This window comes from Tiliqua scincoides, chromosome 3, assembly GCF_035046505.1.
Source record: "Tiliqua scincoides isolate rTilSci1 chromosome 3, rTilSci1.hap2, whole genome shotgun sequence".
NCBI classification, from domain to species: domain Eukaryota; kingdom Metazoa; phylum Chordata; class Lepidosauria; order Squamata; family Scincidae; genus Tiliqua; species Tiliqua scincoides.
Window position 1 is genome coordinate 240,498,564 of NC_089823.1, and position 10,173 is coordinate 240,508,736.

Here is a 10,173-nt window from a genome sequence, read left to right on the forward strand (position 1 = left end):
AGCCCCAGAGAAAGCAGAGAAAAACCGAGGCTCAGGGGCTGGGGATGTGTGGGATAAACCAAAGCAGCTGCAGGGAGTGCACACATCAGAGTACAGTACTGGGGGCCTGGGAAGCCCAGAGAGTCAGAGCAGCTGTTCTTCAGTGTGTCCTTGCGCCCCGTGCATGGAGACTGCAGCATGAATGATGACAGGGGGGTGGCAAATTTGGAAGAGCTGGAGCACAGCCACACTGAGATGATACCGAAGAGCAAAACCAGACAACAGGACTTGTTTTAACCATCCCATCTCTGGCTCCTCCTTGACCTTGTTAGCAATCTCCCCCCTTGCTTACAAAGCGAGCACCCCCCACCCCCACACACAACATCTCTGTTGGAAACATTTAAACATAAAATCCATTAATGTTTCCCCCTTACAGGGCAAATATTTGTCCTTTTGTTCCCCCACCCCACCCCCACCCAGGCAAAATTCCTCAAACCTGCCCAGTGGAGGGCAAGGTAAAGGTTACAGTCCTATGTCAAGTTGCCAGGGAGTAAGTCTCATTGAACTCGATGGGCCTTACTGCTGAGTAGACTGCCTAGGACAGGGATGTAATGTAAGGTCTTGGGGCTGAGGGAGGAGAGGCCCAGTTGCTGCTGCTGCAGGGGTTGAATTGCAGGCCAGCCCTCCCCTCCCCTCCCCTCCCTGCTCTTGAGTGCCTGCCCTCTGCATAGGGTGGGGCTGAGATGGCATGGGGGTGCAGAGATGTTGGCCCAAGAGGAGCAATCTTTCAGGGCTGGGGGTGGAGTAGGCTACCAGGCCAAAGAGGACAACAGCAGGTGCAAGGCAAGCCATTCTACTCAGCAGCTGAAATTTTGCTCCCCCTCCACTGGGAGCGCACACCCCCTGTACACAGACAGGGCTTCCCACACCTTCCTTATCTATGGTAAGGCCACACCTGGAGTATTGTGTCCAGTTCTGGTCGCCGCATCTCAAAAAAGACATAGTGGAAATGGAAAAGGTGCAAAAGAGAGCGACTAAGATGATTACGGGGCTGGGGCACCTTCCTTATGAGGAAAGGCTACGGCGTTTGGGCCTCTTCAGCCTAGAAAAGAGACGCCTGAGGGGGGACATGATTGAGACATACAAAATTATGCAGGGGATGGACAGAGTGGATAGGGAGATGCTCTTTACACTCTCACATAATACCAGAACCAGGGGACATCCACTAAAATTGAGTGTTGGGCGGGTTAGGACAGACAAAAGAAAATATTTCTTTACTCAGCACGTGGTCGGTCTGTGGAACTCCTTGCCACAGGATGTGGTGCTGGCGTCTAGCCTAGACGCCTTTAAAAGGGGATTGGACGAGTTTCTGGAGGAAAAATCCATTACGGGGTACAAGCCATGATGTGTATGCGCAACCTCCTGATTTTAGAAATGGGTTATGTCAGAATGCCAGATGCAAGGGAGGGCACCAGGATGAGGTCTCTTGTTGTCTTGTGTGCTCCCTGGGACATTTGGTGGGCCGCTGTGAGATACAGGAAGCTGGACTAGATGGGCCATGGCCTGATCCAGTAGGGCTGTTCTTATGTTCTTATGTTCACGCTCATCAGATGCCCAAAGGGGGGGGGGGGGCAACAGACTGAGCTTGACACTAGTGACCAAAATTGTGAAAATTTGGGTATGTATGAATAATACCATCATGTTATATATCATTGGAAAGGTAATTTAATGCAGAATGCAATGAAACAAACTGCATTGGAGTATCTGTATTCTATCAAAAGTTATGACCACTTAACCAGAAAATGAAAACACAACTGCCTTATGGAACAAATCTTGGATTGTCCTAACTCAAAACTGACCTACAAAACTGATGGTTCTGAGAGTCAATGAGATGTTATTATGATACAACATGGAACCAATAAGGTGTTAATGGTCAGCTCTTATGTCCGTGTATCCTAATATAGTCACCACTGTTAACTGAGTAAAGAGTCACTTTTTCAAGTGGTGCTCCTCTTGTATTTAGCAGGAGGAGAATAACCGTCTCTCTTCACCCCAGCACTGTGTCTCTAACAAATAAGGGGCACACTTTTTATTTATTTACTTAATTAAATTTGATTTTGTCATGGGGGGGCTACAAAATCATCTTTGACCCCAGGCAGCAGATAGATGCCTCAGCTATGCCACTGGCTGGGGGGAAGCAGTGGGGCAAGTGGGTGGAGCGCTTCTGGGGGGAGGAGGGAGGTTTTCCCCTGATTTTTGCTTTTTTAAGAGCCCAGGAGTGACATCTCTTCCAGTTATGACATCACTTCCAGGGCACCAGGCCAAATGATCATTAGCTATGCCACTGCCCCACCCGCATACAGCTAGGGCAGCCAGTATTTTTACCAGCCCCTGCTGCTGGGTTTTTAATAGTCAAACATTCAAGAGTAAAAAGGATTTATTGCCATTCCCTTAACTTGCTAATTTCTGTAGTTCAGGACAGGCTGTGATTTTTCTAGTCAATAGGCAACCCCAATAATCAGAGGTTCTGCAACTAAACAAAGAGTTAAGAGAACCCTTAAAAGGTTCTCTTGAGCATGTCAGGAAACATCTGCCATAGTTATAAGGTGTGTTGAGGGAGATGCAACTGATAATATTATCTTGTTTCCAATTACGCTGAGGTGCTTGCTGTGGATTACAGCTGTTCTCTATCTCTTGCTTTTGCAGGTAGTCACCACTTCCACTTCCAATTCAGTTCCTGAATTGCAGTGGTGTGGTTGATGGGGCCTTCATGAGGTTCACTGGGTGACCTTGGACAAGGGGCAAGCAAGCAAAAAGAAAAAGAAACCTACCTCACAGGACTGTTGTGACCAAATTCCAGTACAGAGTGAGGAAGCTGTTAACAGCTGCTGGAACCATTAGTGTGAATGTGCAGCTGCTGGACACTGAATTGTGGCCAAACCACTCAGAACAGAGATAAAGAGGAGAAGAGAGAATTATGAAGATCCTTCTCTACCCCCAAAGGGATTGGCTTCTCTTTGCCAATGACAGTCGTATCCAAAGGCTGCTGAGTAGCAACTCTGATCTGCTTTTGTCCCAAATCCTCTTCCTGAGCACCCATTTGCTGCTGCTGCTGCAGACAAGGGTGATTTCCATCAAGTAACTACCCGGAAATATTCTCTGTAATTCTTTGTAGGGGAAGGGAGAGAGGGTGGAGAGGAGAAGCTCCTGTTTCCAGCTGGAAATGCATTTGCCTGGCTTCATGCAGGAGGCCTGCTGCAGCTGGATTGGACTGAAGATCAGCAGTGTTCACAACTCTGTCTCAAGGACAGCTGACCAGATGCCGCTGGAAAACTCCCAGACAGGGTGCTGCTTTCATTTGGAGCTCTATGATGGGGACCCCCTGCATAAAGTGGCTAAAACAGCACAACGTTCAATGGCATAAAGAACAAACACGTCCTCAAACGGCAGCCACAATTAATAGAAATGCACAGCAGATGTCAGAGCAGCTTTTTCAGGTGCTGCCTTTTGCTGAAGAGTCCTGGCCGCATGCCAGAGAGAAAAAGGGGGAGACCAGCAGGGAGAGTCTCCGGCTGCAAAGCAGTAGCCCTGCAAAGCGGTGGCCCATCGTGGGCCCAGAACACTGGGAAAACAGAGCAGCCTCCTCTAGGGGTGCCAAGTCAAGGCTGGGGCCACTCAGTTGGCACTGGCGCCACTGTGAACCACAGGTCAGAGCAGCAGGGAGGTCTCCTTGTCCATTCTTACCTAGAGAGCTCCTCCACTTGGAGAAGAAATGGCTGAGAGGGGACGTGATTACTAACTACAAATATTGGGGGGCCATCATGTGGAAGGCGGGGCAGACTTCTTTTGGGTTGCTGTAGAGGGCAGGACCAGGGCAAATGGGAAGATTCTGGCAAAACATTGGGAAGAACTTCCTGATAGCACAAATTGTTTGGCAGTGGAAGGGTCTGTCTCGGAGCAGGGTGGGCTCTCCACCGCTGGAGGCCTTCAAGCAGAGCCATCTGTTGTGGAAGTTGTAGTTTTAGGCAGTCTGCGCTGGCAGGGGAGGGGGTGGGTTGGGACTCTTGAAGGCCCCTTCCAACCAGATGAGTTTAACAACGGCAAGGAGGAAGCAAGGGGTACATCCCTAGGGAAAGGCCTGGCTATTCTGCCTGGCTACCAACACCGTACCTCAGATGGAGCTGGGCACTCAAAGCACAGCCTCTGGGGAAGAGCCTCTTGGGGGTACTGGAAGCAGAAAAGTGGATCCTTCAAGAATCTGGGCCCCTGGCCTTGATGGGTAAAGGAACGTTGTCCTGTAAGTAGATGTAAAATGTGAGAGAGCAGCCAGAGATTGCTTGGTTGTTGCAGTCCCCTTGCCATGAAAGGGCCTGAATTGGTCCCTTGGAGCATCACTGTTGAGTGGTGAGTGGGTGAGCCCTCAGCCTGTCTGTCTGCACCCTTCTCTCTCCTGCAGCTCCACTGGGGGCCCCAATCCTGACTTGCTAAGAGGATTGTGGCAGTGGCAGCTCCCCACCTCCAGTGCTGTGGAAGAAGAAAGGGAGAGGGAAGCTAAAGCTGCGCCAGCTCACCTCTCCTGCCTGCTTGGTGCTTGCGGAGCAGCAGTGGGCATGGAGGGTTGGTTTGGCGCCCTGGCCTGGAGCTACGCGGCCTCCCTGCCCCACACCGCTTCTGGTGGTGGCCACCGTGCTCTTGGCATGTGAAGGGTAAGGGATGGGGTGATCCTGCTCACCCACCTGCCCTCCCCCTCATCCATGGGAGGAGGGCATGCACAGGTGGCACTTGGAAGTGATGTTTGGGCAGCATGGTGGCAGTGGCTCCCAGTGGGCCCCAGGTGCCCTCTCCCCTCGGCAGCCATGCCCAGTTCCAGAAGGTTCTATCTGGCCAGCCCTCTGAGGGCTCGTGAATGATGCTGCTTGAGCCCCCATTGATTTGCTGAAAATGGTTTCAGCTGCTGCATTAGTAATCTTGTCTTGATTCAAGTCATTTTAAACACAGGTAGTTCCCCCCCCCCCCCGCCATTGTTAGCTGCCTTTTTGACTGCCTCACAGACAGAGCTTAGCAAGACAGATAAGCAAATGTGATACTGCTCCACAGGCCCTGATCCAGCTAAAGGCAGTTCTGACTGGGTCCCAGCAGAGGGTCAGTTTGTCCCACTCATTTCAGCAGAGCTAAGGCCAAACTGCACGCACAGCGATCTCTCCGTGGAAACCCCTGCACACATGTGGGCCTGCCTGTGGGCAAAAGAGAGCTGAAGGATGCCTGTGCCGCAGAGGGTTCACCCCTCCCCCCACACTGTTCCCCCAATGCAAAGTCCACGCACACACCCAGCTGGTATTTGCTCATCAGTAAAAACATATGGCTGTGTATGTGGGGGTGTGATTTCATCTGGAAAACACTGAGTGGAAGGCTTGTCCCCCATCTGGATCTCTCTCACACCCCACAGCTGCAGCTTAAAAATTGTTCTGAAGAGGAAGAGGTGCGTGAACGCTGCACCCCCACTGCTGTAACATGAAAGTGTCCCTGAGTTTGGACTTACTCTTTCTGGACTGGGGCAGCAGGGCTTCAGCTCAGCCCAGACTCAACTCCAGAGCCTGACATTAATGCACCACTTATGAATCAAAAGAGCAGATTACCTGTACATGTCCATCTGGAGAGGGGCAGTATGGAACTGCGCTCTTGCGTCTTAGCACTTGACAAGCAGCAGGTGTCATGTTCAACAGCCATTCTACACACACACACAGAGCCATGTACAGGTTCATGCGCTACCTGCTGGGCTGGAAACAGAGATCAGGTCCTCCCAAGTCCACACAGGGTAGTGGGAGGGACAATTTTCTCTCACAGTCAATAAGCCACAATTAAGAGGTATCAGGATATGCAGACTTAATCTGCAGTGGCACAAAACTGATCAGCAAACAACCAGCACTCATCAGGAGTATGAAGAAATGTTGTCTGACCTTCAGGGAAAAATATTAATTTGATAGGACAGCCCCCCCCCCCCAGTGATCACGAAGGTTTTACTGCGTAAAAGAGCAGCTAAGAAAGCTGAAGGTCTGCTAGGAACCAAATGCAGGGCTGATTTATCTTCATTTGGGCCTCTGCCCAACTGTCTGTTGCAGTGTCCGCCCACCCTGTGCAGATGTTGGACATGTGGATTTAAAAAAGGGGGGAGGAGCACAGCAAACCAAAAGGCAAACAAAAGAAAACTCTCAGGGGCAGGAAATCATTGGCTTAAAACGTGAGGACCTCAAAGTGTTTGGAGCTGTGTGTTCTCTGCGGGGGGGATTCAAAATACCCATAAAATACAACTGCACTCTCTGTCTTACCACAAACAACATCAAAGCATGTTTGTACAGTAGAAAATAAACAACCAATATAAACAACAAAAAAATACACCAAACCTAATCTAGCAAATGCCACAGAATCAGGCGCTCGTCCTCCTTGCAAACGCTGTCAGGCTAAGGCTGCTGTCTGACCACCCTTCACTAGTCGTCTTTCTTCCAAGCAGATCTGCACAGGACTGTACTGGACACCTTCTTACTGACAGATACACTGAAGCAAACAGCATTTCTCCCAAAATCGGGAAGGACTGCTGAACTTCCTCTCGGACAGCTGCCTGCGTCCAGGAGCACCAACCCTGCCAGGCAGCAGCACTGAGAGAAGATTCTGCTAGTCTTTGGTCTTGTCCAGCTATCCTCAGTGAGCAGAAATGGCTGCAAGGCCTTTGGTGAAAGAGGGGAAAGAGGAGAAGAGGAAAAAGAGAAACGGGAAAGAGGGGGGACCTGGGAAACTATAGTCCAGTCAGCCTAATATCTATACTGGGGAAGATGGTGGAATGCCTTATCAAAGATAGAATCTCAAAACACATAGACGAACAGGACTTGCTGAGGGAGAATCAGCATGGCTTCTGTAAGGGTAAGTCTTGCCTCACGAACCTTTTAGAAGTCTTTGAAAAGGTCAAGAGGCATGTGGATGCCGGAGAACCCATGGACATTATATATCTGGACTTTCAGAAGGCATTCGACATGGTCCCTCACCAAAAGCTACTGAGAAAACTCCACAGTCAGGGAATTAGAGGGCAGGTCCTCTCCTGAATTGAGACCTGGTTGAAGACCAGGAAACAGAGAGTGAGTGTCAATGGGCAATTTTCACAATGGAGAGAGGTGAAAAGCGGTGTGCCCCAAGGATCTGTCCTGGGACCAGTGCTCTTCAACCTCTTCATAAATGACCTGGAGACAGGGTTGAGCAGTCAGGTGGCTAAGTCTGCAGATGACACCAAACTTTTCCGAGTGGTGAAGACCAGAAGTGATTGTGAGGAGCTCCAGAAGGATCTCTCCAGACTGGCAGAATGGGTAGAAATTGCCATTGCAGATGTGTTTCAATGTAAGTAAGTGTAAAGTCATGCACACTGGAGCAAAAGATCAAAACTTCACATATATGCTAATGGATTCTGAGCTGTCTGTGACAGATCAGGAGAGAGATCTTGGGGTAGTGGTGGACAAGTTGATGAAAGTGTCCACCCAATGTGCGGCGGCAGTAAAGAAGGTCAATTCTATGCTTGGGATCATTAGGAAAGGTATTGAGAACAAAACGGCTAATATTATAATGCCGTTGTACAAATCGATGGTAAGGCCACACCTGGAGTATTGTGTCCAGTTCTGGTCGCCACATCTCAAAAAGGACATAGTGGAAATGGAAAAGGTGCAAAAGAGGGCAACTAAGATGATTGCTGGGTTGGGGCACCTTCCTTATGAGGAAAGGCTACGGCGTTTGGGCCTCTTCAGCCTAGAAAAGAGACACCTGAGGGGGGACATGATTGAGACATACAAAATTATGCAGGGGATGGACAGAGTGGATAGAGAGATGCTCTTCACACTCTGACATAACACCAGAACTAGGGGACATTCACTAAAATTGAGTGTTGGGAGAGTTAGAACAGACAAAAGAAAATATTTATTTACTCAGCATGTGGTTGGTCTGTGGATCTCCTTGCCACAGGATTTTAGTGATGGCATCTGGCCTGGATGCCTTTAAAAGGGGATGGGACAAGTTTCTGGAGGAAAAATCAATTACGGGTTATAAACCATGATGTGTATGCGCAACCTCCTGATTTTAGAAATGGGCTATGTCAGATGCAAGGGAGGGCACCAGGATGAGGTCTCTTATTATCTGGTGTGCTCCCTGGGGCATAAGAACATAAGAACATAAGAACATAAGAACAGCCCCACTGGATCAGGCCATAGGCCCATCTAGTCCAGCTTCTTGTATCTCACAGCGGCCCACCAAATGCCCCAGGGAGCACACCAGATAACAAGAGACCTCATCCTGGTGCTCTCCCCTACATCTGGCATTCTGACTTAACCCATTCCTAAAATCAGGAGGTTGCGCATACACATCATGGCTTGTACCCCATAATGGATTTTTCCTCCAGAAACTCGTCCAATCCCCTTTTAAAGGCGTCTAGGCTAGACGCCAGCACCACATCCTGTGGCAAGGAGTTCCACAGACCGACCACGCGCTGAGTAAAGAAATATTTTCTTTTGTCTGTCCTAACCCGCCCAACACTCAATTTTAGTGGATGTCCCCTGGTTCTGGTATTATGTGAGAGTGTAAAGAGCATCTCCCTATCCACTCTGTCCATCCCCTGCATAATTTTGTATGTCTCAATCATGTCCCCCCTCAAGCGTCTCTTTTCTAGGCTGAAGAGGCCCAAACGCCGTAGCCTTTCCTCATAAGGAAGGTGCCCCAGCCCCGTAATCATCTTAGTCGCTCTCTTTTGCACCTTTTCCATTTCCACTATGTCTTTTTTGAGATGCGGCGACCAGAACTGGACACAATACTCCAGGTGTGGCCTTACCATAGATTTGTACAACGGCATTATAATACTAACCGTTTTGTTCTCAATACCCTTCCTAATGATCCCAAGCATAGAATTGGCCTTCTTCACTGCCGCCGCACATTGTGTCGACACTTTCATCGACCTGTCCACCACCACCCCAAGATCTCTCTCCTGATCTGTCACAGACAGCTCAGAACCCATCAGCCTATATCTAAAGTTTTGATTTTTTGCCCCAATGTGCATGACTTTACACTTACTGACATTGAAGCGCATCTGCCATTTTGCTGCCCATTCTGCCAGTCTGGAGAGATCCTTCTGGAGCTCCTCACAATCACTTCTGGTCTTTACCACTCGGAAAAGTTTGGTGTCGTCTGCAAACTTAGCCACTTCACTGCTCAACCCTGTCTCCAGGTCATTTATGAAGAGGTTGAAAAGCACCGGTCCCAGGACAGATCCTTGGGGCACACCGCTTTTCACCTCTCTCCATTGTGAAAATTGCCCATTGACACCCACTCTCTGCTTCCTGGCCTCCAACCAGTTCTCAATCCACGAGAGGACCTGTCCTCTAATTCCCTGACTGTGGAGTTTTTTCAGTAGCCTTTGGTGAGGGACCGTGTCAAACGCCTTCTGAAAGTCCAGATATATAATGTCCACGGGTTCTCCCGCATCCACATGCCTGTTGACCTTTTCAAAGAATTCTATAAGGTTGGTGAGGCAAGACTTACCCTTACAGAAGCCATGCTGACTCTCCCTCAGCAAGGCCTGTTTGTCTATGTGTTTTGAGATCCTATCTTTGATGAGGCATTCCACCATCTTACCCGGTATGGATGTTAGGCTGACCGGCCTATAGTTTCCCGGGTCCCCCCTCTTTCCCTTTTTAAAAATAGGCGTGACATTTGCTATCCTCCAATCTTCTGGCACTGTGGCCGTTTTGAGGGACAAGTTGCATACCTTAGTCAAGAGATCTGCAACTTCATTCTTCAATTCCTTAATAACCCTTGGGTGTATGCCATCAGGGCCCGGTGACTTATTGATCTTTAATTTATCAATGAGGTCTGAAACATCTTCTCTTTTAACCTCTATCTGACTTAACTCCTCGGTCAGGAGGGGCCGTTCGGGCAGCGGTATCTGCCCGAGGTCTTCTGCCGTGAAGACAGATGCAAAGAACTCATTTAATTTCTCTGCCATCTCTAAGTCTCCTTTTATCTCCCCTTTCCCTCCCTCACCATCCAGAGGGCCAACCGCTTCTCTGGCGGGTTTCCTGCTTCTAACATATTTGAAGAAGCTTTTATTATTCCCCTTAATGTTGCTGGCCATGCGTTCCTCATAGTCTCGCTTGGCCTCCCCTATCACCT